The following is a 25238-nucleotide window of genomic DNA, read 5'->3' on the forward strand; positions in this document are numbered from 1 at the left end:
TTTTGGAGGAACTCCTGTCACATTGGAAGGTCAGCAGTAAGCTTTTAATGCCTTTGTTATTTTCCTGACCTCTTCCTTTGCCTTTGTCTCCCATTCAGAAAATCAGGGTCATGCGCTCTCGTCTGGGACTTTGCACAGGCCCTGCCTTTGGCCCAGCCCTGACATTGGCAATGACACAGCTGTTGAGTTCACCCAGGTCCTCTGCACACTCGCCTCCTCGCACTTGCGACCGAGGCTCGCAAGATCCATGGCGTATGACGCTCTCTTTTCTGCTTGCCATCTGTCCCCTGTCGGGCTTTGTGGACTGCTAGGGTTGCATGTGCTTGTCCCCTGCGTTTCTGCATGTTTGTGGGTGTCTGCTCTCCGGGAGCAGATGCTTGGAGGGCTGGGTCTGTGTGAACACCTAATCCTACTTTGTGGTCATTGAAGGGTCTGTGGGTTGTAGAGTGGGGATGAGGAGTCTGCAGCCTGCTGCCTCATTGTGGATCATTGAAGAGATACCAAGAGTATTGCGTGATGCAAGAAGCGTACCTGAAACCCACATGTCCATCAAGCTTGGTTGGCACGTGGCCACGCCCCTTTGTTTAGGAATGGCATGGCAGAGGTGAGCAGCCAGGGCAGAGACAGAATGCTGCTGACTGCTGACTCCGAGTCCTGCTGCAGCAAAGCCATGGGAGAAAAACCAGGGTCTCTGGGTGCGGGAAGCGGGGCTCGAAGGCCAACAATGCGCGGGCAGCGTCCTTGGCGGAACTGTGGTCTCTTGTTGTCGCTGTCCTCGTGCCTTGTCTGGTGCGTTTAATGTATGTGAGGGGTGGTCGTGAAGCTTGCAAGAAACTTCCACGTCCGTTTGCTGTCTCTGGCCAGCCTTCAATCCAAACCTTGTCATCCTGGAGGATGCAGTCAGCTCTGCTTGGTGGCGAGGGCTTGGTTTCTTTGTGAACCCAGCAGCTCTCCCTGATCTCGTTTATCATTGCTCACAACTGGGCCTTTTGTGCGGAGTATCTTCACACATTTTGAAACAGTGCAACTTGGGGCCTTTCAGCTGTGCACAGGGAAGGAGCTGGGGCATTGTCTTTCTCCTGGCGTGATTGACTTGTTCTTTAAATAAAACTCCAGCCTTTGTTCTCAGTTCCCCACTAACTGCACATTCAAATGGCTTGTTCTTGTCTACAGTAACTTCGCTTTGTGCCAGTTATGCTGCAGTCTTGCAAACAATTAAGCCCAATGTTTACTAAGTAAATTGACACCTATTCTAGAAAAAAACTGCAAAAACAAAGAGAGAAATCCAAATAACAAAATGGAGAGAAAAGAAATCAAGACAGTCCTTTATTTTGTACAGAATGTGTTGCTGAAAACTTGTCCGGGGTTGAACAAAGGATGAGCACCTTGTAAAGTAGGGGTTCTGTTTGCAGAGAATTAAATAAAAATGATACAAAAGACCTCATTCAAGACCTAATTTGCTGTGGGCAGGTGATGACTTCCTTGGGGCTCAAGAGCTGGAGTGTGGGTCAAGAGAAAACCGCTCTCTCTGGATGTTGGGGAAAAGGAACCGGGCGTCTGCCCTGCCTGGCCTTGGCAGTCCCCCGACACATGGAGGGATTAGAACCCGGGAATGCAAGTAGGGGCAAGGTTTCTTGTTTGTTTGCTTGGCATTTTCCCACTGTGCTAACCTCAGGTTGGGTATTTTGACACCTAATCATGGGGGGGGGGGCAGGGAACAGATGTTGGTGCAGGTCTGGGGTATGGCTAGAGAACTTACCAGAAGGGATGGCTGCTGCTGGCCAGGTGGGCTCTGCCCATAGGATTCAGCGAGCCACGAGGAAAGCTGCAGGACTTGCAGCTGGAGGACGTGTGCCAGGCAGGCGCCCGTGGGTCCCCAAGGACCTGCTGTCCCTCAGCTGCTCTTCCCCTGGTGACAGCAAGCACCACAGCACCAGTGTGGGTGGCTTGTGATGATTCTTTTTCACATAAAGCACACCAGGCCGTGAAGTTGGATTGCGCCTTTTTATACCATAAATGCACCATTTGTACCTACGTGCAAGGCAAAGGCTCCTGGTGAAGGTTTTCTAATAGGCTGTCTCTTACCTGGTGGCTGCCGCGCTGCTGGGTCGTAAGGGAAAATAAAACTGGGTCTGTTGCAGTAACTTAAGCTACTTCTTAGGTAAGATCTGTTTGGGGTGTCTTTTTTTCTCTTTCATACTCCTTCTCTAAGAGCACCCCTGGGTGGGTGGCAGACGATCTTGACTGGTGGTGAGGGGTGGGGAAGGGCTCCATGGTGACTTGTGCACACAGGACTCGCCTGTGGTCAAGGTAGGGTGCTGTGTCTGCCTGGGTGTGAGCTGCCCTGGTGTCACTGGTGCTGCAGGTGACAGTTTGGACTCACGGTGTCTTCTCTCTCCGCCTGGGTGTGCCAAAGTTCTCCCACCTTGTAGCTCCTCCTTGGCACCCGCCCTGGGTGTCTCCCTGCGCCTGGTTCTTATAATTCCTGGTCCAGGAAGTCTCTGCAGCTCAAGGCTTTCAGGATTACCTGAAAGGGACCAAGTCCCTGCTTAACTGCCTTCTCTCCTTGCTCCTCAGCTGATTCTAGATCCTTCTATACGGCACTGAGCACCACACGTGTTCCTCCTGATGAATGAGCGATAGGCGATGCTGGAAAGCTAAACTCGGCCTTGCCTACGGCCTGTTCTCACTCTGTCCCCAAGGGGACACTGCTCCGGCTGCCCCAGGGTGGTGTGTGTGGTTGGAGGAGTCAGCTCTGATAGTCCTGGCTAAGAAAGAGTACCTATTGAGAAGAAAGCCTTTCTCTGCCTTGGTTTCCCCACATCTGTTCCATGTGCCCCCTCCCCTCTTCCAGGGCTCCACCTGGAGAGGGGGTGCCAGCTGTGCCGGTCTCTCCACTGCTGCCATACTGTGTCACCTGGTGTCCGCCCTGTTCCCGTGGTGGGGCATGGATAGGCTTGGTCTTTGCTCTTCTGACTTCCTGGAACATTTACCTTCACCACACTCCTCCTCCTCCTTTTGGTCCCCACCCTTTGCCCCTAGGGGGAAGAATGAAAAACCTACCAGGGGACACGTTTTATGAGGAAGACTGGAAATCATAGCCATTCACTGCTTTCATGACACCGTTCTACTTCATTCTGTGATGCGCAAGGCGGGTGAGGGCACTGAGTCCCATGGGGCAGCTCAGGGGATGTGGGAGTTGACATGCAGTTGCTGAGAGTGACAGCTAACGCTTCTGCCCTTGAGCATGCTGCAAAGCCCAGCCCACTCAGGAACGCAGGGAACATTCAGTCCTCCTTTATCCAGTGATGATTCTGGAGGGTTCTATGTCAAAGGAAACTGCTGTTGTCAAGAAAAAGCCAGCAGATTGCTGGGAATCAGGCCAGGGGAAATATTGTGTTAGCAAGTGAGATGAGGCTGGAATGAATATTCAGGGCATCCTTATTGTGAAAGAGCCATACAACTTTCCATGGAATGTAGGTGGCCCAGAAGAGGGAGATACCCCCACCATTTAAGTTACTAACTCCTCCCTCCTCCCTCCCTTCCTGTACTCACTTGGGGGGGGGGCAGAGTTAGAGAAAGAGAGATCTTCTGTCCACACATTCACTCCCCAGAGGACTGAGAGGGCTAGCGCTGGGCCAGGTGGGAGCCAGGAACTCCATCTGGGTCTCTCATGTGAATGGCAGGGCACCTTCTGCTGCTTTCCTGGGCACATTAGCAGGACGCTGGATCTGAAGTGGAGCAGCTGGATTGAAGTTGATTCAAACTGGTTCCCACATGGGATGCTGCTGTTGCAGGGGGCAGTTGGACCAACTGCTCCCCGGTGCCGATTCCCCCAGCTTTTCTCTCCTGGGTGGTCATGGTGTGGGAGGCTGTAAGCACTGGGAAAAGATTGCCTTTTGGTAGCAAGAGAGCATGGGTGAGTTCTTATTTCCTGTTGCTTTTCCTGATGTTTGCTGTTGTGTCCTCTGGCCTTTTATCTGGCCCTTAGCCTTACTGTGGCATTAAGGTTATGTGCCATAGATTTCCTCATTCATTGTGTGTGTGTGTGTGTGTGTGTGTGTGTGTGTGGAGTGCTGGGTGTAGAGAGGTGAAGATGAAGTCCCTGTTCAACCCAGATGCTTGAGCACCAGAATTGACTTGGTGGGATGAGAGCTGGTGGATTTGGTGAGCAGAACAGGCAGGTGGACCTGGAAGGTTACACCAATGGGGAATGAAGAAGGGATGGGGAAACACTGTTAGCAGGGCTGGAAGGAAGGGCCTGGAACCCAGAGCATCTCCTTCCAAGTTTGTTTTGGGTTGTACTCTCCAAGATTAAGTTTAGGGCGAAGGGGATGGTAGGAGTCACGATCTTACTCATTGTATGGGAAGGCAGCAGTGTATTTTCTAGCTGAAAAAAAAAAAAAAAGAAAAAGAAAGAAAAATCCTTGTGTATGAAGGGTCTTTGAAGTGTTCCTGGAAAATGCCTGTTGCAAAGAAACTATGCATTGATTTAATGTGGTTTTTCTGCACCAAAATAAACATATCTTTTAAGCCCATTGTTCTGTGAACTTTCCAAATGTCCTCTTATATTAGCTTACTTTTTTGACTAGACCTACCTAAGACAGGAAAAGCTAGATACAAGTCTTAATGGAGTAAAGCCTTTTTGGGCCAACGTAGGGTACTTTAGATACATTAGTAATTTACCAAACTCAGTCAAAATCTGACAGTACAGAAACATTTCTAATAGGACAAACAAACACTTACTGTTAAGTGGCCAAGTTGGAAAGGAGCCCTGGAAATGCTCAAGAGCCCAGCACATCAAGTTCAAGTGGATGGGGCAGTGACCATGGGGCTTCATGGACAACCTTCCTGTCCTCTGCCTTCGCTGAGAGAGGAACGCATTTCTCTGGGGAGCAGCAGGAGTGGGAGAGTGGGAACGTCGTTCAGCCAGGGTGTGCATGCTTTGGAGAATTCTTCCGCTCACAGCGAGTGAGGGCATGGGCACCGGAATGCTTTGGAGAAAGCTATGTGGATTTGAAAAGCATAACACCATTAATGTGTTTAATGTGATTTGTGTGTTTGGCCCCATGCTGTTCGTCTGTGGCATTTACAAAGTTTTGCCTAAGCAGAAGAAAGTGTTATGGGCAAGGGAGAGGACCTATCCAAAAGGCAGAGGTCATGTTATTTTGATGAAGCTCAAGGAATTGAACTTTGCTGGAAGTTTAAGTTTACGGGGAGCTGGCCCAAGCTCCCATTGCAAAGACACCAGCACAGGATTTGTTGTTCCTTGTGATTACTTGGGTGGCCCATAATCAGCTGTGGGGAGTGACCATGTATTCATCATGGTCCCTCCTAGAACTGATCCCGTGGGAGTTCTATCATGGCCCAGCTTGAACAGCTCCAGGGCAGGAAAAGAGAGACTTTGGTGAGCAAAGACTGGAAGACTTGTTTTATGTTTCTGCTTAGATGCCACTAGCCAGTGCTGGTTGGTTTTTATTGGCCCAAGCAAATCACACAGCCATGACAGAGTTCAAGCAGAAGGAGCTATAGGATTCTATTGTGCAGCCTAGGATATGCACTGAGCAACTATCAGTTGCTCCAGTGAGTATTATCTTTTTTTTGAATATTATTTATTTGAAAGGTAGAGTTACAGAAAGGCAGAGGCAAAGAGAGATCGCGACGTCTTCCATCTGCTGGTTCACTCCCCAAATGGCTGCAATGGCCGGAGCTGCTCCAATCCGAGTGAAACCAGGAGCCAGAACCCTCTTCTGGGTCTCCCATGTTGGTGCAGGGGCCTGGGGACTTGGGCCATCTTCTACTGCTTTCCCAGGCCATAGCAGAGAGCTGGAGCAGCTGGGACTTGAACCGGTGGCCATACGGGAGTCCAGCACTGCAAGCAGTGGCCCCTAGTGACTATAACTCTTACTACTGAGGTTCATTTGCTTTTCTGCCTTGGCTTTGGAATTGACTTCTCAAATCCCGAATCAATCCCATTTAAAGTAGCCTTTCACCACTTCCTAAACAAAAAATGAGCAAGTTAAACCACTTCTGTGTTTAAGAATCTCATTTTAAATGGATATCGAACCTACAAATTCTGCCCCCCCCCCCCTTTTTGATGTAGGCATTATGTGTAAGGTTCCCTTCAGGTTGGTTGCCATATCACAGGGTGGAAGACTTGATAGCCAAGACCTTGGAGTAGAGTGAGGTGGTGTTCCCTCCGCAGCTGCATTCTGTATGGAATGGGAGCAGTGGAGATGCTGTGCCCACGTCTGCTCAGGACCACTCCAGACTACCTCCTCCTGCTGGAAGGCCGCTCCTTGTTCTGTCCTGAAATCGCTCCCTCCTTCTGTCCTGAAAATTGTTCTCATGTTTCCAGGAAAGCTTTCATGTGCTCCAAATAAACACTCCCGCGATTTCCCGTTTCCTTTTCCATGTAAAGCCAGTGCCGTCTGTTGCATTTCCAGGAATCCATTCTCTTTCCCTGGCTGGCCCTCCCCAAGTCCACCTGCTTCTTCCCTGGAAGTGGGAAAGATGTGGGGAGAGCACACTTGGTGAGAACACCTCGCCTGCCGTACAGAACCACAGGCCGTGTCAGCACAGCCTGTCTAACAGCAGGGAGTCTGCTCACCCCCAGCTTCCGACAGAAGCTGCCCAGCAGCCAGAGAGGATCCTGTTCTGATTCTTTGCTTGCGTTCGGGGTCCATCAGAGAACTCCGGGGCAAGTCCCGGGGAACGCTTTGTCTCCTGATTTTGCCGACCCCACAGAAGCTGCTTCAGATAATGTTGTTAGTTGCTTTTTTTTTTCTTTCTTTCTTTTTTTTTTTTTTTTTGGTGGCTGGGGACTCCTAACAGTCACATCTCTGTACCAGAACATTTTTTCCGGTTATTTCCAGGGGGACATCCCCCTGCACTGTGCCATGTTTTCAAGTCTTTCCCTATTCTGCAAATGGCCTACAAAATCTAACCTGCATCCCATTTGTTGGTGGTTAAATGCAGCGTGGATGGCCAGATGCAGTAAGGATTGCAGTGGGAAACAGTTCTTCCCCACACCTGATTCTTCCTTCCACGTGGAAAGGTACATGCTGGTGGGACTCCTGGCTTTGCTCTGAGCCGGGCTGTGTGGATTTAATTGATGGGCAGATCTGGGGAGAGTAGACAAGGCATACTTCTGCCATCTGGAACCTGCTTCTTCCCGAGATCACTTGACGGCTCTCCCCCTTGCAGAAAAGTCCACCTGATTCTGTGTCTTGCTTATCAAACAGTTGGCTCTGTGTCCCCCAGGGTGGCCTTTCTCATTAGTCACAGTGGCGTCTGCACCTTTGTCTGCTGCTCTTACTTTTCTGTAAGATCGGATAGTGCACGCCCTTGGCAGTGAGGGGGCCCCGGGGATGTCAGTCCAGGCGTTCCGGAATCAACCTTGAACTTCCTCTGTTCCCCAGGGACTCACCTGGGTCAGAGCTTGCAGAGAAATTCCCCAGGGACTCAAGCTCACAACTGACTGCTCCTTGCCTGCCTGTCTCAGACACCAGTAGACTGCATGGCATTTCTGTGGTATAGTTTGCTTAATTTCTCATAGTCTGTTTCCTAATCCATGTTAGAGCATGGTACCCTTCCCATAGTTTATTCTGCAGGACAGCAGTTAAGATCTTAGAACTTCCCCCTGCCCCCTGCCACACACACACCATATCAAATAGTAGGGTGTGTGCCACATAGGAGGTGTTCAACACACAGCCACTACTCTTTGAATCTTGGTAAGTGTGCATGCTTTTTAAAAAAGATTTATTTATTTATTTGAAAGTCAGAGTTACACAGAGAGAGGACAGAGAGAGAGAGAGAGAGAGAGAGAGGTCTTCCATCCGATGGTTCACTTCCCAATTGGCCACAACTGCCAGAGCTGTGCCGATCTGAAGCCAGGAGTTGGGAGCTTCTTTCACGTCTGCCATGCAGGTGCAGGGGCCCAAGGACTTGGGCCATTTTTCACTGCTTTTCCCTGGCCACATCAGAGAGCTCCATCAGCTCGATCAGCCACTATGATGGACTTTAGGATTGAAACCGGCACCCATTTGGGATGTCTGCGCCTCAGGCCAGGGCGTTAACCCGCTGCGCACGGCGACGACGTCGGCCCCAGTGTGCACGCTTTTATGTTGGGTTTGATTAAGGTTCTCCGTGTCTTGAGAGCAAGAGCTATGTGTTTTTCCATTTTGCAAGGAATTGGTACCGAGTCTAAAAATTTCTTTTGAAGCAGTTGCCAGAAGGCTACATAAAACTGATCTACAACTATTTTTGAGAACTTCTGGAAGTCTAGTTCGGGCAGGAAGTTCTTCTGTTCCCTTAAATTGTCTGTATGTAAGGCTGCCTTAGACATCCAGTTCGATAATAAAGTACTGTAGTTGGTTGTCAAACACCCTGCTTCCTTACGTCAAAGCCTTCCCCCAAGCCCCTGACACTTACCATCAGCCACTATAATGGAATTTAGGATTAAAAAAATACTAGCAATATTCCTCTAAGAAATGACCCGTGCCCACGATGTGTGTATGTCTGTTTAACACACTCAAGTAATAACTGCCGGTGAACAACTAATTAACACAATACTGCATTAGAGCCGAGACAGGACTTTGCTGAGATTCATTTCCTCCGTCATGAGTTAGGCAGGAGAGCGCTAGCTGAGTAAGTCATGTTTAAAGTTCACGGCCAGCTTCTCTCCCTGCTCGTCAGGAATGGCGGCTGTGGGGCTTCATGCTGCTTGTTAGGCTCTTAGGTTGTCATGCCTCGTAAAGTACACACAGGCTTTAGGTGCAAAAGGCCCCCAGCCAACTGGAACTTTTTAAGAGTGGGACAGAGGCCAGGCAGCTTAGTGGCACCTGAAACCGACCAAGTGGCTTTAAGTACACAACCGAAGGCCATGGAACTGCAGTTAGCCTGGGACACTTGGGTGTCCTATCACCTGCCCCTGTCCCCAAAGGAAAGTCTCTCTCCTTTTCTGCCTTTCCCAGCCTGTGTCCCCATCAGTCCCTGTCCTTCCTCCCCTCTCCCCCATGGATGCTGCAAGGAGCTTGAGTGGAGGCTACACATCTGGGGTGAGAGTTCTGCACAAGAAAGTCGTGGGCTCACTGATGATCTTACCATGAGGTGTCAGATTAAGAGTGTGAAGGTGAAAGCTGAGGAATGGACTTGCACGAGACGGCAGCATCCATGCAGGCAGCTCCGCCAATGCTAATCGGCCCCGAGTGCACGGCTGTCTCCGCACGGCTCGGACTTGTCTTCCAGAACCTCTCTCTTCCAGCTGTCGTTTTGCCCATTCCCATCTGTTTCTTATGCTCTAATAAACGATAGCACTAATTTATTTAGCACCTCTCATCTCAGCCCCCGGGGCTCCTGCAACCCTGTAGGGATTCTCTGCCCGCGCGTGACAGCTCCGAGTGGACACACGGCCTGCTGTTTCTGGCTGTCAATACCAGGCGCAGAGATGGGACTTTGCCTTCAGGGAGGCTCGCCGTCGGTGGTGTGATTTTTCTGTTGCCCTTTTCAAATCCCTTTAGCCTTAAGGATGGAAAATTTGGCCCAGTTCTCTGGGGCTGCAAATACCCTGGCAATTGCTTGCCTATACAAGCAACTCGAATGTGTGTAGATATTTTGTAGTTATTTTTTTTTAAATGTTTATTGGCCTTCCCTGGGGTCTTTTGCATGTGTCCAGGGCAGTAGGTAACATCTGCACATGGGAGGTTAATGTCAATCTCTGAGCTCCTTCCCTGTCTGCCAGGTGCCTGGATCCTTCTCTTCCGTGCGTAGAGATGCTGGGCCTGACTTGGGTGAGTGCAGGTGGATGCCTTGTTGTTGACTGATAACATGTTGAGCGTGTAGGCTGCTGCTCATTTGCATGTTGGATGATTGGGGGGAAGAGCTTTTATTTCCTATTTTAGAGAAAAGATTTACTTATTTGGAAGGCAGAGTGGCAGAGGGAGAGACAGAGAATGTATGAGAGCGAGTGCCATCAGGTGCTGGCTCACTCCCTTTAAACGGTTGCAAAGGCCAAGGCTGAGGCAAGCAGAAGCCAGAAGTCTGGAATCCCAACCAGGTCTCCCACATAGGCGGCAGGGGCCCAAGAACTTGGGTCATCATTTATTGCCTTCCCCGGGCACATGAGCAGAGAGCTGGATCGAAGTGGAACAGCCGGGATATCCCATTTGGATATGGGATGCCGGTATTGCTAATAGCAGCTTAACCCACTGCACCACAATGCCAGTCCCCCCCCCCTTTTTTTTTTGCCAAATTTTAAAGAAATTTGGCAGATAGGATTTGGAATGCACTAAAACAGTCAATTCAAGAAGTTAAAGACGTTCATTGATTTCTTACAAAGTGGTGCATTGAATTTAGAATTTCTGAGCCAGTGGCAATCTGTTGATGCTGACAGTTTGTAGAAGACGGGAGAGACGCATGCCAGACACTTTAAATACAGAAGTTGAGGAATCCCAGATACAGGATCCTTTACAGGCAACGGGAAGAAGGGCTTGAAGCAGCTGAGAGATGTGGAGTTCCATTCTCCTGGATCCACAGGTTGATAGCTTTTCAAGCTAATGTTGACCTCTTTGGATGGTTTTGAAATGAATTTAGAAGTACATTTTTTCCACCATTGTTTTAGAGAACATTAAGCAAGGCTTTATCAGCTTCAGATCTGTGTTTCTCAAAGTCTCCTTCAGAGACTAACCACATTGTCCACAGTGGAGCCCGTGACGACAGAAGCTGGAGACTCAGGGTAAGTTTTTGTTCATCTTGACGATTTCCAAAGTGCCCAGGGATGGATGCTGAGTCCTGCAGTACAGAGGCCAGGCCAGCCGTGTGCGTTGGGTTTTCAACGTGATTGGAGCGCCGCGCTTTCGTTTGTTTGTCTTCTGTGTCATACCTCTGTTCTTGTCCTTCCAGGAGTAGATTCTGGGGGAAGCTGGCGTGCCGTGAAATTCCCTGGAATAGAAGTATGTTGTGAAGCAAAGCATGCCTAAATGCACACACTTTGTCCTGTGTGGTTTCTGGGGTGTCATGGAAAACACCTGCCATGCGCCTCAGCCCTCCAGTGAGTCTTTGAATGAGAGTGTCTGCTAAGAACCGGCGCTCAAGTTGGCTTTTCCTGGGTGCCAGAGGCTGTGGCCACTGATACATTTGCCTTCTTGTGCCTTTGATTCCATAACCTGTTCATCCCTTCAGAGCAACGGTCAGCAAAGTTTTGTGTCAAAGGCCAGATGGTGAATATTTGCAATTAAAATTTTCTTATTAGAGAGAGCAAGTGCACAAGTGAGTGGGCAGCAGTAACTTTACTGATTCACTCCCTAAGCAGCTTGGCTGAGGGTGGGCTGGGCAGAGCCCAGGAGTGAGAAATCCAGTCCAGGTCTTCCATGTGGGTGGCAGGAACCCAGTTATTTGAGTTATCACATGCTACCTCCAAGAGTCTGTAGTATCTGGAAGCTGGACTCAGAAGCAGAGCCAAGTATCAACCCAGGTGCTCCAGTGTGGTACAAGAGTGTCTTAACCAGTAGGCCAAACGCCAGCCCTGAGTATTTTCTGTTTTTCTTGGCAGCAATCCTTGGTTCCGCTGTTGTGGGGCATCAGCAGCCCTAGATAGTGCAGGTCTGGATGGGTGTAGCTTTGTCCCTGTACGACTGTGTTTACAAAAGCAGGGCCCGTAGTTTGTGAGTTTATCCTAGACCCTGTCCAGAGCTGACCCACTTTCTTGGGGTTCCACTTAGGTTGGGACCTTTGTAGTACTTGCTTTATTCTGTCTGGCAGGACTGCTTTTCATCTGTCATTTATGGCATCTTAAAGATGGATGGACTCAGGACTAGGATTTTGTTTCCACCGCCGCCTCTCCTCCTAGGTGTCCCTTCCTGCCTCCACCATGGCCGTGCTGGAGTTCCTCAGCCTGTAGTTCTCCTTCCCCGTTTTCGTCTCTACCTGCTTCAGCAGGAGCTCTCAGCCTGCTCAGGTTTCTCCTGACCCTATGAGTCCGGTAAGACTCCCTCGTGATCATACTCAGAGCTTCGTGCACATCGTAGGCCTTGGCTGAAGTACAATTTCCTATTAACTTTTATGCTTAAAAGAGTAACAGCTGTCTCTTTCACTGGGCACTTACATAAGGCAGTGACCAGACCTGGCTTTGCTTTCTGTTGCATTCAAGTCAGGCCCAGTGCCCAACATATCATCAAGTCCTCCATAAAAATTTGCCGAAAGGCTTGAATGAATGAGTGAACTAATGCTTGAATGGTTGAACTCATTTGTTCATTCGCACATTCATGCATCCCTGGCTCAGAATATAAGAGCTTGCACACAAATGCCTACTAAGTTATTTCCAGAATAAAAATTAATGACTGGTTATTATCAATATCTAAAAGTGGCTCAACTTCCAGTTGTGGGTCCTCTGGAGTCAGTTAAGAATTCGCAGGTAATGCCTCATGCCAAGTTGGGTCACGTTCATTCACACGTTTGATTTCTTTTCAAATTATACTCAGCTACCACTGCCAGGCACAAACTTCATAATAAACGACAGGAAATGATTCCTTTCTATTTGGGGGACCCTCAGTATCTATGCTGAGCAGAACTCAACACACATGGTATCCAAGAGTAAAGTGTGATAGCTGCCTTTAGTATATTTTTAATTAAAAAAAAAGATAGCAAAAGGTGCCTTTTCAATGACAGCCAACCTCAGAAAAGCCACCAAGTGGAAAATTCTGAGTTAAGATGCAATTGTGTTATTAATTGTGTTTTAGGGCTTTTTACAAAAGTCATCACATGGTGAATTTGGGATGAATAGTTGCTTTTCCTTTGAAACTCAAGCTTCTTAGCTGGCAGAAACCTAATGTGAGTGAACTATGGTGTGTTTACTGGTCCTCTGGAGAAGAAAGCACCAGCCTGGGGTGTTGTGCTGAATGGAGATCAGAGCCTCAGTTCTGGGTCTGTGTCCCCAGGAAGAGAAAACTGCTTCAAAGAGAATGGGAAACTGGAGGCTGGGAGGACACAGACAGGAGAGAAATCTCACCAGAGCTGGCGTTGGATCCAGTTTAAAAATTTTGGTGACACTGGTGATGTCAGCCGAGGTATCTTGCCATGGGACTGAGGGTTTCATGAAGGGCCAGGCGTGGAGTCCTCTTAGAAGGCAGTGCCTCAGCCGGGCTCAAAGGCACATGGAGAAGGCAGATGCTTTGGAATGAGCCTCCAAGCATCAGGAATCCCCAAGTGGGGTCTTTGGGTTGCATCTACTCAACCATGCGGGACATGTTGATGTATGGGCAACTCTGAGGCACGCGAGGAGTGAGTTGGCAAAGGTCAACCCATGTGTGTGCATTTCAGACTAGAGTGCCTGTGGCTTCCCGCTGGGCTCTAAGTACCCCAACATCTGTCTCCTCTCAGTCATTCGTTTGTCATAGGCAGCAGGAAGGATGTATGTGCCCAACATGGTTCTAGATGTTTGGGCACTTATTTAGAAATACACAAAGTGTGCACATTGCAGTCTGGCCTGCTTGCTTCTCAGGCTAAGACATAAGTCTTAGGCAGGCTGTCACTGTGGAGTGCTACTACGTGCCAGCACTAAGCTAGGCACTTCTGTACATCATCTCAAGGTCTCATAAGAGCTCTGATAGGTTAGGATAATTCCTATTTTACAGTTGAGGACTCTGAAGCTTACAGGATTTGTGATTTGTCTAATGCGAATGGATAATAATAGGCAAAGCTAAGTTGCAAAGGTATTGGAAAGGATAAGGATTAATTCCTTGAGAGATTGTGTGGGATTTTCTGGTCCCAGTGCACCTTTAGAAAAATGCTACCAAAGATGGCTCCTGACCCTGAACCTGCTGGGTGTGCTGTTGGTCACCTTTCTCACAGACGAGAACTGGATGCCAGTCCATGGGGAAGAAGGACGGCTGAGCGTGCAAGTAGTACCCTGGCGGTCTTTGTTTTCAGGATGGATTCCCTGGAGTAATACTGGCTGGAACAGTTTATGCTTCCATCTCCCCTGTCTTGGGGACAAAACTGCCTGTAACTTAATGGTAAAATTAAGGCTTTGGAGTCAGACTATTGGGTTTGTGTCCATGTTCCTCCATTTAGTAACTGTGTCGCTTTGGCAAGACCTGGACTCTCTAGACCTCAGTTCCATTGTCTGTCAATTGAGATTAGTGGCTATCCCCAGGTTGATTGCGGAGGTGAAATGTGATCATGGCAAGCATTGAGCACCCAGTGAATAAGGTGCCACTGCTATGACTGCTTATTGCTTCTGAGCAAGGTAACCTACGGAAATCTCTGTACTTGTGGTAATGCAACACATTTCTCTTCAGCTTTACAGAATGTCAATGTGGTTGGTGTTCCAGTTGTTCACCACTGTGGAACAAATGGCCCTAAAGACTGCTTGCTTAAAACACCTATTTGGTGATGGGTGTTTGACCTAGTCATTGCCTCTGCTGGGGATGCCCATATCCCACATCAGAGCGCCTGTGTTTGAGTCCCAGCTTCCTGCTCATGCACACCCTTGAGAGGCAGCAAGTGTTGGCTCAAGAAGATTGGTTTCTGCCATCTGTGTGGGAGACCTGGGTTGAGTTCCTGGCTCCTGACATGGGACTAGCCCAGCCCCAGTCATTGCAGGCATTTGGAGAGTAAACCGGTGGATGGAAGCTCTCTGCTTTTCTTTGTTTCTCTATGCTTCTAAAATTAAAAGAGAGAGAGGGAGAAGGAACCCACAACTACCTGTTACTATCTCTTGTGACTTTGAAGTGGATGAGACTCAGCAGGGTGATCCTTGCTTGCTAATCTCTCAGCTATTTATGGCAGTATATTGACTGGAGCTGCTGTCATCTGTAGGTTTGACTGGACTGGGTGACCAGGCTGACTCACTGATGGAGCTTGCTTGGGAACATAGTGTGCTTTGAGCAGAACACATGTAGGCACCTCTGTGTGGGTCAGGAATCCACAGTATGACAGCTGCATTCTGAGATAGGATGTCCCATGAGCAGGCATTCCAGGAAGCTTGGAGCAGATGCTGCCCACCAGTTAAGAGTTCCTCACCATTCTATTTACTTACTTACTTACTTATTTTTTTTTTTTTACATTTTGACAGAGTTAGAGAGAGAGAGACAGAGAGAAAGGTCTTCCTTCCGTTGGTTCACCCCTCAAATGGCTGCCACGGCTAGAGCTATGCTGATCCGAAGCCAGGAGCCAGGTGCCTACTCCTGGTCTCCCAGATGGGTGAGGATGCCCAAGCACTTGGGCAATCCTCCACTGCCCTCCTGCACCACAGTAGAGAGTTGGACTGGAAGAGGAGCAACTGGGACTAGAACTGGCGCCCATATGGGATGCCAGTGCCGCAGGCAGAGGATTAACCAAGTGAGCCATGGCACTGGCCCCTCCTCACCATACTAGAACTTTGTTACTTCTGTCCTGTTCTGTTGGTCTGAACAATCACATGGCCATGTGGATTCAAGGAGGTGAAGAATAAATTTCACCTCCTGGCGGAGGGTATGGTATGGAGCCTGTGAGATGGGAGAGAGTAGACAGCCATCTTTGGACAGTAGCATCTGCCACAGTTGATATACAGTGTAAGTTCCTACACTCAGCTGGAGAGCCATGGCTGCTTTGGTTTCAGTGTGGAGACAGCCTTAAGGATCTATCCTGGCATCAGTTCTTTGGCCCAAATCATGACAGAGTGGACAGTGAGAGAGAGAGACAGAGAGAAAGGTCTTCCTTTGCCGTTGGTTCACCCTCCAATGGCCGCTGCGGCCGGCGCACCACGCTGATCCAAAGCCAGGAACCAGGTGCTTCTCCTGGTCTCCCATGCGGGTGCAGGGCCCAAGCACTTGGGCCATCCTCCACTGCACTCCCGGGCCACAGCAGAGAGCTGGACTGGAAGAGGAGTAACCGGGACAGAATCTGGCGCCCCAACCGGGACTAGAATCCAGGGTGCCAGCGCTGCAGGCGGAGGATTAGCCTAGTGAGCTGCAGCGCTGGCCCGATGTGGTGATATTCTAAGTGCGTGTCCTTCCTACCTGAGCACCTCATCCCAGAGGGCCATGACCTTCAGTGTGGGATGGGCTTTCTCCAATCCCACTTCTGATGTGACAGCTGCCTTTTCTACTTTTGTCCTCTACATGATAGAGTTTAGTTTTGTTACTCCCTTCTTGAGAGTGGTGGTGATTAGTAGGTCCAGCCACACAGTTCAGTGTCTTGATTTCCAGTGTCAGAGATCCAAATGGCCCCATTGGTGGGATCCAATGTCCATTGGTGTGATAGGCTTGACTGATAGTTTTAGAGTTCTTTGTCTAACCCAGTGGTTCCCAACAGAGGAAGGTTTTACCCCCAGGGACGTTTGTCAATGTCTACAGTTGTTTTCAATCATCCCATATGGGGTGATGGTGATGGTTGCTACTGGCATTTACTTGGTAGAAGTCAGGGTTCTGATAAGCATCCTGTGATGTACAAGACCTCTCTCTCCTCACCCCCTGCAGAGAATTAGCCAGCCCACTGTGTCAGCGGTGCCAGGGTTGAGAAACCCTGGTTTGAACCTCAGCTGTTTGTTGCCATTGGAAGGACATTTTCCCACACGGTGAAAACGGAATGGGGTCATTGCTGCTCCATTGGTAATCCATTGCGTAGCAATGACTGGCTCCATGTTACACTGTTTGTCTTGTTGCCAGACATAAAGAGCACTCAGCTGCGTGGGGGACTTGAAGAGTTGCTTGGACATGGAGATGGGCACCATGCCATTGATTCTCAAAGCAAGAGTTCCAGTTAATGGTAATTTCAAGGCCCACCCACTCACGGTTTGTATGCATTAATCCTTGTCAGGAGTTCATGGTCATTGTGTTTTTCTCATTGTTTGTCTCGCTGAAAATCTAGAGCTTCCTGAAGTTTTCTGAATAACTGGTCTTCACTGCCTGTTGAAAAAAGGCCCACACTGTGTGCAAGCAGAGTTTGAAAACAAATCCGGTGTGCAATTTGAGAAGGTGCAGCAGAGCCAGGAGCACTTCCCAGCGCAGTGTGCATTCTCCTGACTTGAAGGCATTTGGTGTTAATTGTTCGTCACTGCACCAGCAGGGACTCCGGATGAACCTCTTAAGAACCCTTGGGTGACATGAGTGTGGGTGTCTGTGTATTTAATGCTTGGATATGAAATTCAGCAGAGTTGCCACGGGTCTGAAACCCCCAGTGACCCTTTCTTGGGTTCAAGCCTTGTAGGAGCTTAGCCTGGTATCATATAACCATGGTGCATTGGTGAGAGGGCCCCTCACACATGCTATTTGCACATAAACTCTCTTAGCACAAAAATCCATCCATCTCTGTGTTCTTGGGGTGGGGGTAAGTTAATGTCAGCTAACCTAATGAAAATCACCATGCAGTGAACTCCTGTAGAATCTGAGTTCCCTTTGCTGTTCTCCCTGGCCACACAATGTGTTAATTAGCTACGCTGTCCCTAAATAAGTATTCACTGTATTTCTGTGTGCCGTAGGATATCTGTTGTCCCATAAACACTTGCAAATGATAAAACAGATCAATATCTGCTAATGTTGTGATGCCGCAGCATCCCCCAGATCTGCAAAGAATGATTTATAGACTACAACATTTCAAGCCTGACCCGTTCGGGTCTCAGAAAGCACTTAAAAAATAAATTTACCCTGGCCTCTCTCACCCCATTTCAAAAAGGGTGACAAAGATGAAGTAATTTATAAGTCACACTTTTATTAATGCTTTTAACTTTCATACACTTGGCTTAGTTGGCCTTCCAGTGGCATTAGTGCAGGCCCTGGTTGAATGGTAACCTTCGGCACTTGGAGGGGTGTGTGGTACAAATGATCAACTCATAAATAGGTGCTGGGCTCCACATTATCCTGCCATAAATTCACCAGACCTTTCAAGTACATCAAGTCGGAGTGAGGTGAACTAGGCGTTGCTCTCTAAGTTTACAGGCTAATGTGGTGCTAATGAGTATCTGGACACAGGGCTCCCAGTGTGACGTCCGGCTCTGCACTGGGAGATGTTTGTCTTGAGGCATTCAGAACGCTGGTGCCATGAGGACCCAACCTGTCTGTTTTCAGGGGGAACCGGTGCATGCTCCAGAGCTCTCGGAACCCCTTCTGTGCTGATGGAAAAGGAGGCATTGGTTGGAGCGTCTCAATCTGCCTGTCGAAACCATGATTTGAAGACTCTGCTTTAGGGCGTCCGTAACATAAACCTCCCCGAAAGATGAAAATAATCACCTATTTACTTGACGTCTTTAGAAAGGAGTCTGTTGAGGTTTGCAGGATTAGTGATGACAGGGTATTGACCTGTCAGGGCAACCTGGAGGAGCAGCAAGCTGCTGCTTTTCTCCCCTCCCCAGAACACAGTGAATGACTCCATGCGTTACACTGATGAGAAGGGAAACGTCAGTGAAGCCGCTGGTCCTGCTCTTGAGGACTGCTTGGGATTTGATTCACAACGTGAAATGTTCAGGTGTGCCATTATCTGGCAGCTTAAGAAATGGCTCATGCCAACCCCTGAGGCCCTGGGCAAAGCCGTCAGCTGTGTGGCCAGTTGAGTTGGCCTGGGGGTGGGCGAGGGAAGAGGCTGGGTTATTCCCCCTCTCATCCCCAAAGCCCACGATGATGACTCAGGTTGCTCGGTCTTTCCCGCCGCCTCCCTTTCTCATGTCTTCACTTTCTTTCCCACTGCTTCGGGGATGCTGAGGCCTTCACTGGCTCATCCAGGAACCTGAAACCTCCCCCCAAACCACTGCCACATTGGGTTTCTTTGCATCTTTACTTTGCTTTTGTCAACTCTCTTCAGGGAAACCCTCCATTAGGGCTGACTCCCTGGAGCAGGTCGGACTTTGCGGCCCTGGTGCTCTTGACTGTGCTTAGTCCTGGTCCATTTCATCTTCCAAACCCCAGCCTGACACTCGGGCCCGCAGTGCCCAGGCTGCCTGGTGCTTGAGCCCTTCTCGGTCCCCGGGGGGACTTCTTGCCTAGTGGGTCCTCACTCATCCTTCAAGATTCAGCTGTGTTGCTTTTCTTAATCCCCCTTTGTGTAGGCCGGCTCACTAGGCTAATCCTCTGCCTTGCGGTGCTGGCACAACGGGTTCTAGTCCCGGTCGGGGCACTGGATTCTGTCCCGGTTGCCCCTCTTCCAGGCCAGCTCTCTGCTGTGGCCTGGGAAGGCAGTGGAGGATGGCCCAAGTGCTTGGGCCCTGCACCCCATGGGAGACCAGGAGAAGCACCTGGCTCCTGCCATCGGATCAGCATGGTGCACCGGCCACAGTGCACTGGCCGTGGCAGCCATTGGAGGGTGAACCAACGGCAAAAAGGAAGACCTTTCTCTCTGTCTCTCTCTCTCACTGTCCACTCTGCCTGTCAAAAAAAAAAAAAAAAAATTAAAAAATCCCCCTTTGTGAAGTCTTTTTTGGATCAGAGGTTGGCAGACTTTTTCTGTTGATGGCCCCAGTGTCAATATTTCCAGGGCAGTGGACCACACAGTCTGCTACACTGTGCAAAATCTGCACTAGTAGGGTGAGCATAAGCGAATGAGTGGCTGCATTCCAATAAAACATTATTTGCAGACAGGTGGTGGTCTCCAGTGGCTCATGGGCCTGGTTAGCTAATCCTTGGATGAGATACAAGCAAACTCACCTTCCCGTGAATACACACTAACACACTAGCCCTTTCTCATTTACTTCTTTTTATGGCTTATGCATTAAGACTATGTGAAGAATGTTATTCCTAAGTGTTTCATGTCACCACCGTCTCTGCAATTAGATTTTAAATATCTCCTTCACAAGTGACAGATGCTTTGATAGAGAATTACAGAGCTGAAAGACATGATCTGGTGCTACTCCTTTAAATGCACGTGTGGATGTGTATCTACAAGGGAACTTCAGTTTGTGGAGAAGACATGTTGCAAAAAAAACCATATGGTTATGGTTTCTTTGGCATCAAAAATAAACTTTTAATTGCATTTTCCACAACCTTTTGAAATTTCTTAGATAATACAGTGGTGTGTTTGTGTGCACCTGCTCATACTAAATGGTTGCCTAGATCCAAATTAGATCTCTGTTGTCCAAAAAATTCTTTTTTTAAAAGGATTTATTTATTTGAAAGTCAGAGTTACACAGAGAGGAGGAGGAGGAGGGGGAGGAGAGGAGAGAGAGAGAGGTCTTCCATCTGCTGGTTTACTCCCCAGTTGGCTGAAACAGCTGGAGCTGCGCTGATCCAAAGCCAGGAGCCAGAAGCTTCTTCCAGGTCTCGCACACGAGCACAGGGGCCCAAGGACTTTGGCCATATTCTACTGCTTTCCCAGGCCACAGCAGAGAGCTGGATTGGAAGTGGAGCAGCCAGGACTCAAACTCGTGCACCTATGGGATGCCGGCACTGTAGGTGGTAGCTTCACCCACTATGCCACAGTGCCGGCCCACCAAAACATTCTTGAGCATTTTATTTTTATAGATGAATACATAGTGATTGATCCCACAAAGAAGTAGGATCACATACTTGAGTTACTTGCAAAGTAGTAGCTTTGCCTAAGTCTTCTGATGCATTTCAACCTCATCATAGTGCCTTGGTGACATATCACAACTTCTAATTTCTTCTAATTTCATTGGGTATTAGAAAATGAATTAGCAGTCGATAGGATGTAGTGTATCTCTGTGTCTCTAAACTATCTATCTGTCTATGATATAGGTTCTTCTAAATATGTTCTGCACAAGTGAGACAAGGTGGCATGTGGTTGAAGTGAATTAGGTCAACTATTTTCTATGCAGCTTGGATGTTTGAATGACACTTGTAAGGAGTTCATTGGAGTCACCTCATGTATGGGGTTTCCATAGTTAAATCAGGTTTATACCAAGGGTGGGTCTGGCTACAGAACTCTCCCTACTTGTCAGTTCACAGGTGATGCTTCAGTCTCTTCAGGGACCCTGAATTGATTGCATCACAATGGATACAAGTGTTTGAGGCAAAACTGTGTACTTTCAGTGTTTGAGGGAAGCAAGGTGCACTTTAGATGCTGTGATCTGTGAAACGTCAAAAGATAAGGTTGAGCATTTGTGGGAAATACCTGTTATGTATAAAGGTGTTTCAAAAAGGTCTTGGCAAATGGAATTAAAATATAAGCTTATTTTGGTGCAAAATGTTTGGAATTCATGGCTGTGGGAGTCTTCATGGAAATATATTTATTATGAAAACAGGCAAGGGTTTCAAAAGATTTTTGCACCAAAATAAACTTACCTTCCAATTCTGTCTTTACACTGAATTTTTTAAAGTACTCTTACATTCTGGAATTTGAAGATACATCATATTTTAAGGTTTGTCTGAAAAGGCATCCTCACCCCGAGTCTACCTGCTGAGAAGCTTCTTCATTAACTCATGGAGACCCCGAGATTCTGTCTTTATTTAAATCCAGCATGATCACAACCTTTTGTAGAATTTGATCGGCTATAAGCCAAATTCACAGGGTTACTTATTTTTTGTTTCCATTGTAACGAGTGACTGCTGTGTGTTTTGTTTTGGTCTCACAGACCAGGTAGGAAAGAGTCTGCTGGCTCCTGTTGTCTCCTTTGGCAGTTGATACTGGTGGGTGCAAAGGAAGAAATAATGACTTCATTTAAAATGTGGAAAAATTAAATGCTGAAAATTAAAATTAAAATGCTGAAAAATGGTGAGGCTACAAGTGGCATTCAGTATTCCCGTCACTGTGTTCTCCCTGCAATTATACATATTTTAATTGCAGGTGCTACTTGGAAAGAGGAATAACAGGGCCAACAGACTCCTACATTTAGATTAGAGAAGGCAAAATCACTTACAACTTAAGAGTGATACCCAATAATAGAAGATTGAAAGAAATGAATTGCTACAATGAGTTAAATTAAATTCAGCCCAACTAATAGTAGATTAAGCAAACATTACAAATTAAAACCAAAGCTCCAGACAAACAAGGGAACAAATCTTGCCTGGAGCTGAGCTGCCAGGGGACCCAGCTGATAGCCATGAGCTGTGCCTTTGCTGCGGGAAGGAATCCCTGCCTCGTGGAAGACGCACCAGGTGTGGGCTGCAGGATGGGCTAGAAAGTTAAGCTTCGCCGCTGGCCCAGCCGGCAAGGCCGCCTGCTGGTTCCCTGCCAGTGCTGTGGCTGCTCAGGGACTTGTGAGGAGCGTCCGCCTCTGAGAGTCCTGGAATGAGTGGGACAAAGTCTCTAGGCTTTATGAGAGAAGAGAAGCCAGCTTTTTGCAGGACTTGATGATACACATTTCCTCGTTTTCTGGATTTATTGAAACATGTATATGGAAAAGCATACAAATGCGAAGTGCCGAGCTCAATTGGTTTTCACCTGTGCAGTCAACTCCTGGATTGAGACAGAGAACGTTGCTTGAACTGTGAGAGTCACCCATTCATGCCCACTCTTCGTGCCAGGGAAGCCACCTTGCTGTCCTGCTGGAGCCTTCCATCCAGCTGGGAATCCTGGCTCACTCATTAGTGCATTTCGCTTCCCACCCTACATATGAGAGAGAGAGAGAGAGAGAGAAAATGATGATGGTGGGGGTGGGGGTGGGGGTTGGGGAAGAGCAAGAGGAGGTGGGGAGGAAACAAAGGGACAGAAAGAAAGATTGCTTTGCTCTGGGAAAGGTGTTACGTATTCCTGCTTTGGTAGCCGTGTATTAGCTGAGCCAGAAGGAAAGAACTGATAAATTTGGTTGTGTAGTTGACCAGCTCTGTTGAAAATGGATTCCTTGGAGGCCCAAAGCTGAGCATTCACAGTAGGATGGATATCTACCACTTAGGGCAGATAATGCCTTACAGACGTTAGCTAATTATTTCATGTGGCACCCTAGTGAGAAGGAGGTAACTATTACCATATCTGCTTTATAAATGGATTTAATTGGCATAAAGACATTAAGGCTGCTCCCATATTGGGAGTTAGCCCAACACATCGCTGCTTCGTCGGCTGCCTCTGCTCGGTGCATCTGTTAGCTGCTGTCAGTCTTCACGTTTTGTTCTGCTCATTCACTTCTTCACTAAGCTTCTATTTAGCTGTTTTCCTAGTGTGATGCTAGGTGTCAGGAAACCAGCATAGCCTCTACTGGAAAAGGGATAATTCTTTTTTGTTTTAACTTATTTGAGAGGCAGAATTGCAGAGAGAGAGGTCTTCCATCCACTGATCCACTCCCCAAATGTCCATAGCCGCCAGAGCTGAGTCGATCCGAAGCCAGGAGCTTCTTTCTGGTCTCCCATGTGGGTGCCAGGGTCCAAGCATTTGGGCCATCTTCCACTGCTTTCCCAGCTGGATCAGAAGAGGAGCAGCCGGTCAGAAACTGGTGCCCACATGGGATGCGGTGTCCCAGACCAGGGCTCAGCCCACTGCGCCACAGTGCCGGCCCCTGAAAGGCTCTAGGGCTCCTGTGTTCACTCTTTTGACAGAGACAATGAAACTCAGAACAGCAGGTGATTCACTTGAAACCACACAACTAGTCTGTAGTCAGGTGCAGACTAGAATCCAATTCTAAAGCTCCCCTGATAACTTACATTCAAGCCTACCTGCGTTTTCAGCTGAATGCCTTGGCTGGGTCTCCTAACCTCTTCTGTGGCAGGAATAATCAAATAAATGTTACCATCCTTAGGTGTGTGTTAAGACTCACACAGGATAATGAATGTGAATGTACTTTGCAAATTCTTCATACAGTGCTGCCAGAACTTTAGGCTTTGGTATTGCCTGAAGTAACTCGGCAATATGACTTCAACAAGTGCAACTCCAATCAAAGAAATGTTGGATTTGAAAACCCTTGGACATTATCTAGGCTAATAACCAGGGAATTAGAGATTTTGTGACCTCTTATTACAGATTCTTTTAAAATGTGCATTTGTAAACTTTCTATGCAACTGGGAAAAATTTGCATCATTCATGGAAGAGAACACCCCACGTAGGGGCACAAGACTGATCCATCAGGCAATTTATTAAAACATTTATTAAAAAACGGTGAGAAACTTTGCAGCTGAGCTGTCGAGCTTTATTTTGGCGTGGCTGGCTGTGAGCACGTGGTTTAGTTTTCATTTGAGAGGGAGAGGGCTGTACGGGGCAGGAAAAGCTCTGATGGGATTTGGGGCAACCTGGAGAACAAATGCTAAAATCTCAAGCCTCAGACCTGGGCTGCAACAGCCAGGACAGCCCAAGGCTGCTGGTGCTGTCTGCTGGTGCTGTCTAGATTGACTTTCCACTTGGTTATGAGAGATGAGGACTTGGGCTTTGCCACGTGTGGGTGGCCAGAAAATGTTTTTCTTCTCTTAAACTTCTACAAAGCAGAGCAATAAAAACTCAGGTAAAAAGGAGAACAGGGAGCAACAGGTAAAAACAGGGAAGATAATTTTTATCCAGCTATGTGGGATTTTGATCATCCAATGATTTTAAAAGGTTTTTATGTATTTTTGCTTTACTTAAAAGTCCAAGAAAGAGACAGATGGAAACATGGAGGGATCTTCCATCTGCTGGTTCACTCCCTAATTCACCATGACAGCCAGGGCTGGGGCTGTGTCTTAGCTGGTAAAGCTACCACCTGCAGTGCCAGCATCCCGTATGGGCACCTGTTTGAGTCCCAGCTGCTCCTCTTCTGATCCAGCTTCCTGCTAATGCACCTGGGAAAGCAGCAGATGATGGACCAAGTGCTTGGGCCCCTGCACCCATGTGGGAGACCTGGATGAGGCTCTTGGCTCCTGGTTTCAGCCTGGCCACTGTGGCCATTTGGGGTATGAAAATGAACCAGTGGATGGAATACCGCCCCCCCAGCCTCACCCTCTCTGTAACTCTGACTTTCAAATAAATAAGTATATCTTTAAAAAAGAAAAAAGCATAGATGTTATGCCTCTGAGTGGTTGGTACCCTCAGGCCTGGCTCCATTTCCAGCAGACTGCATTCGAAGGTTGTCCAGAATGTTGGGTTATTGCCTCAGCGGGTTATGTGCTCTGAATGACACATTCCCCTGTGTTCATAGTTCGTCTTTTTCTGAGTATTTGCCTGGCTCTCTGGAGGCTCTGCCTGATGCATCCTTTGCTTCCCTCTAAACTAGCATGGCCCAGTGGTTATATGTCACGTAGTCCAGGGGAGTCTGTTTCCAGCTGTCCTGAAATCTCCTACCCAGGCTCCACCCGTCACGTGCACTGACTCAGATCCATTGAGTTTCCATTTCATTCCGCCAGCATTTATCGAGTGCCTGTTAGGTAAAGAACATAGGCTGGATTGTGGTTGTGTCTGTGTATGACGTGTTTTTTTAT

General features: G+C 48.1%; 1 long non-coding RNA gene across 7 annotated transcripts in view; it reads left to right on the forward strand.

Annotated features, from left to right (window-relative positions):
• LOC138846800 (uncharacterized) overlaps positions 1-25238 on the forward strand; it is a 773267-nt gene that overhangs the window by 207300 nt on the left and 540729 nt on the right. The gene's annotated exons all lie outside the window — the stretch shown is intronic.

The sequence above is a fragment of the Oryctolagus cuniculus genome, chromosome 18 (assembly GCF_051225735.1).
Source record: "Oryctolagus cuniculus isolate XC-2025 breed Fujian yellow rabbit chromosome 18, ASM5122573v1, whole genome shotgun sequence".
NCBI classification, from domain to species: domain Eukaryota; kingdom Metazoa; phylum Chordata; class Mammalia; order Lagomorpha; family Leporidae; genus Oryctolagus; species Oryctolagus cuniculus.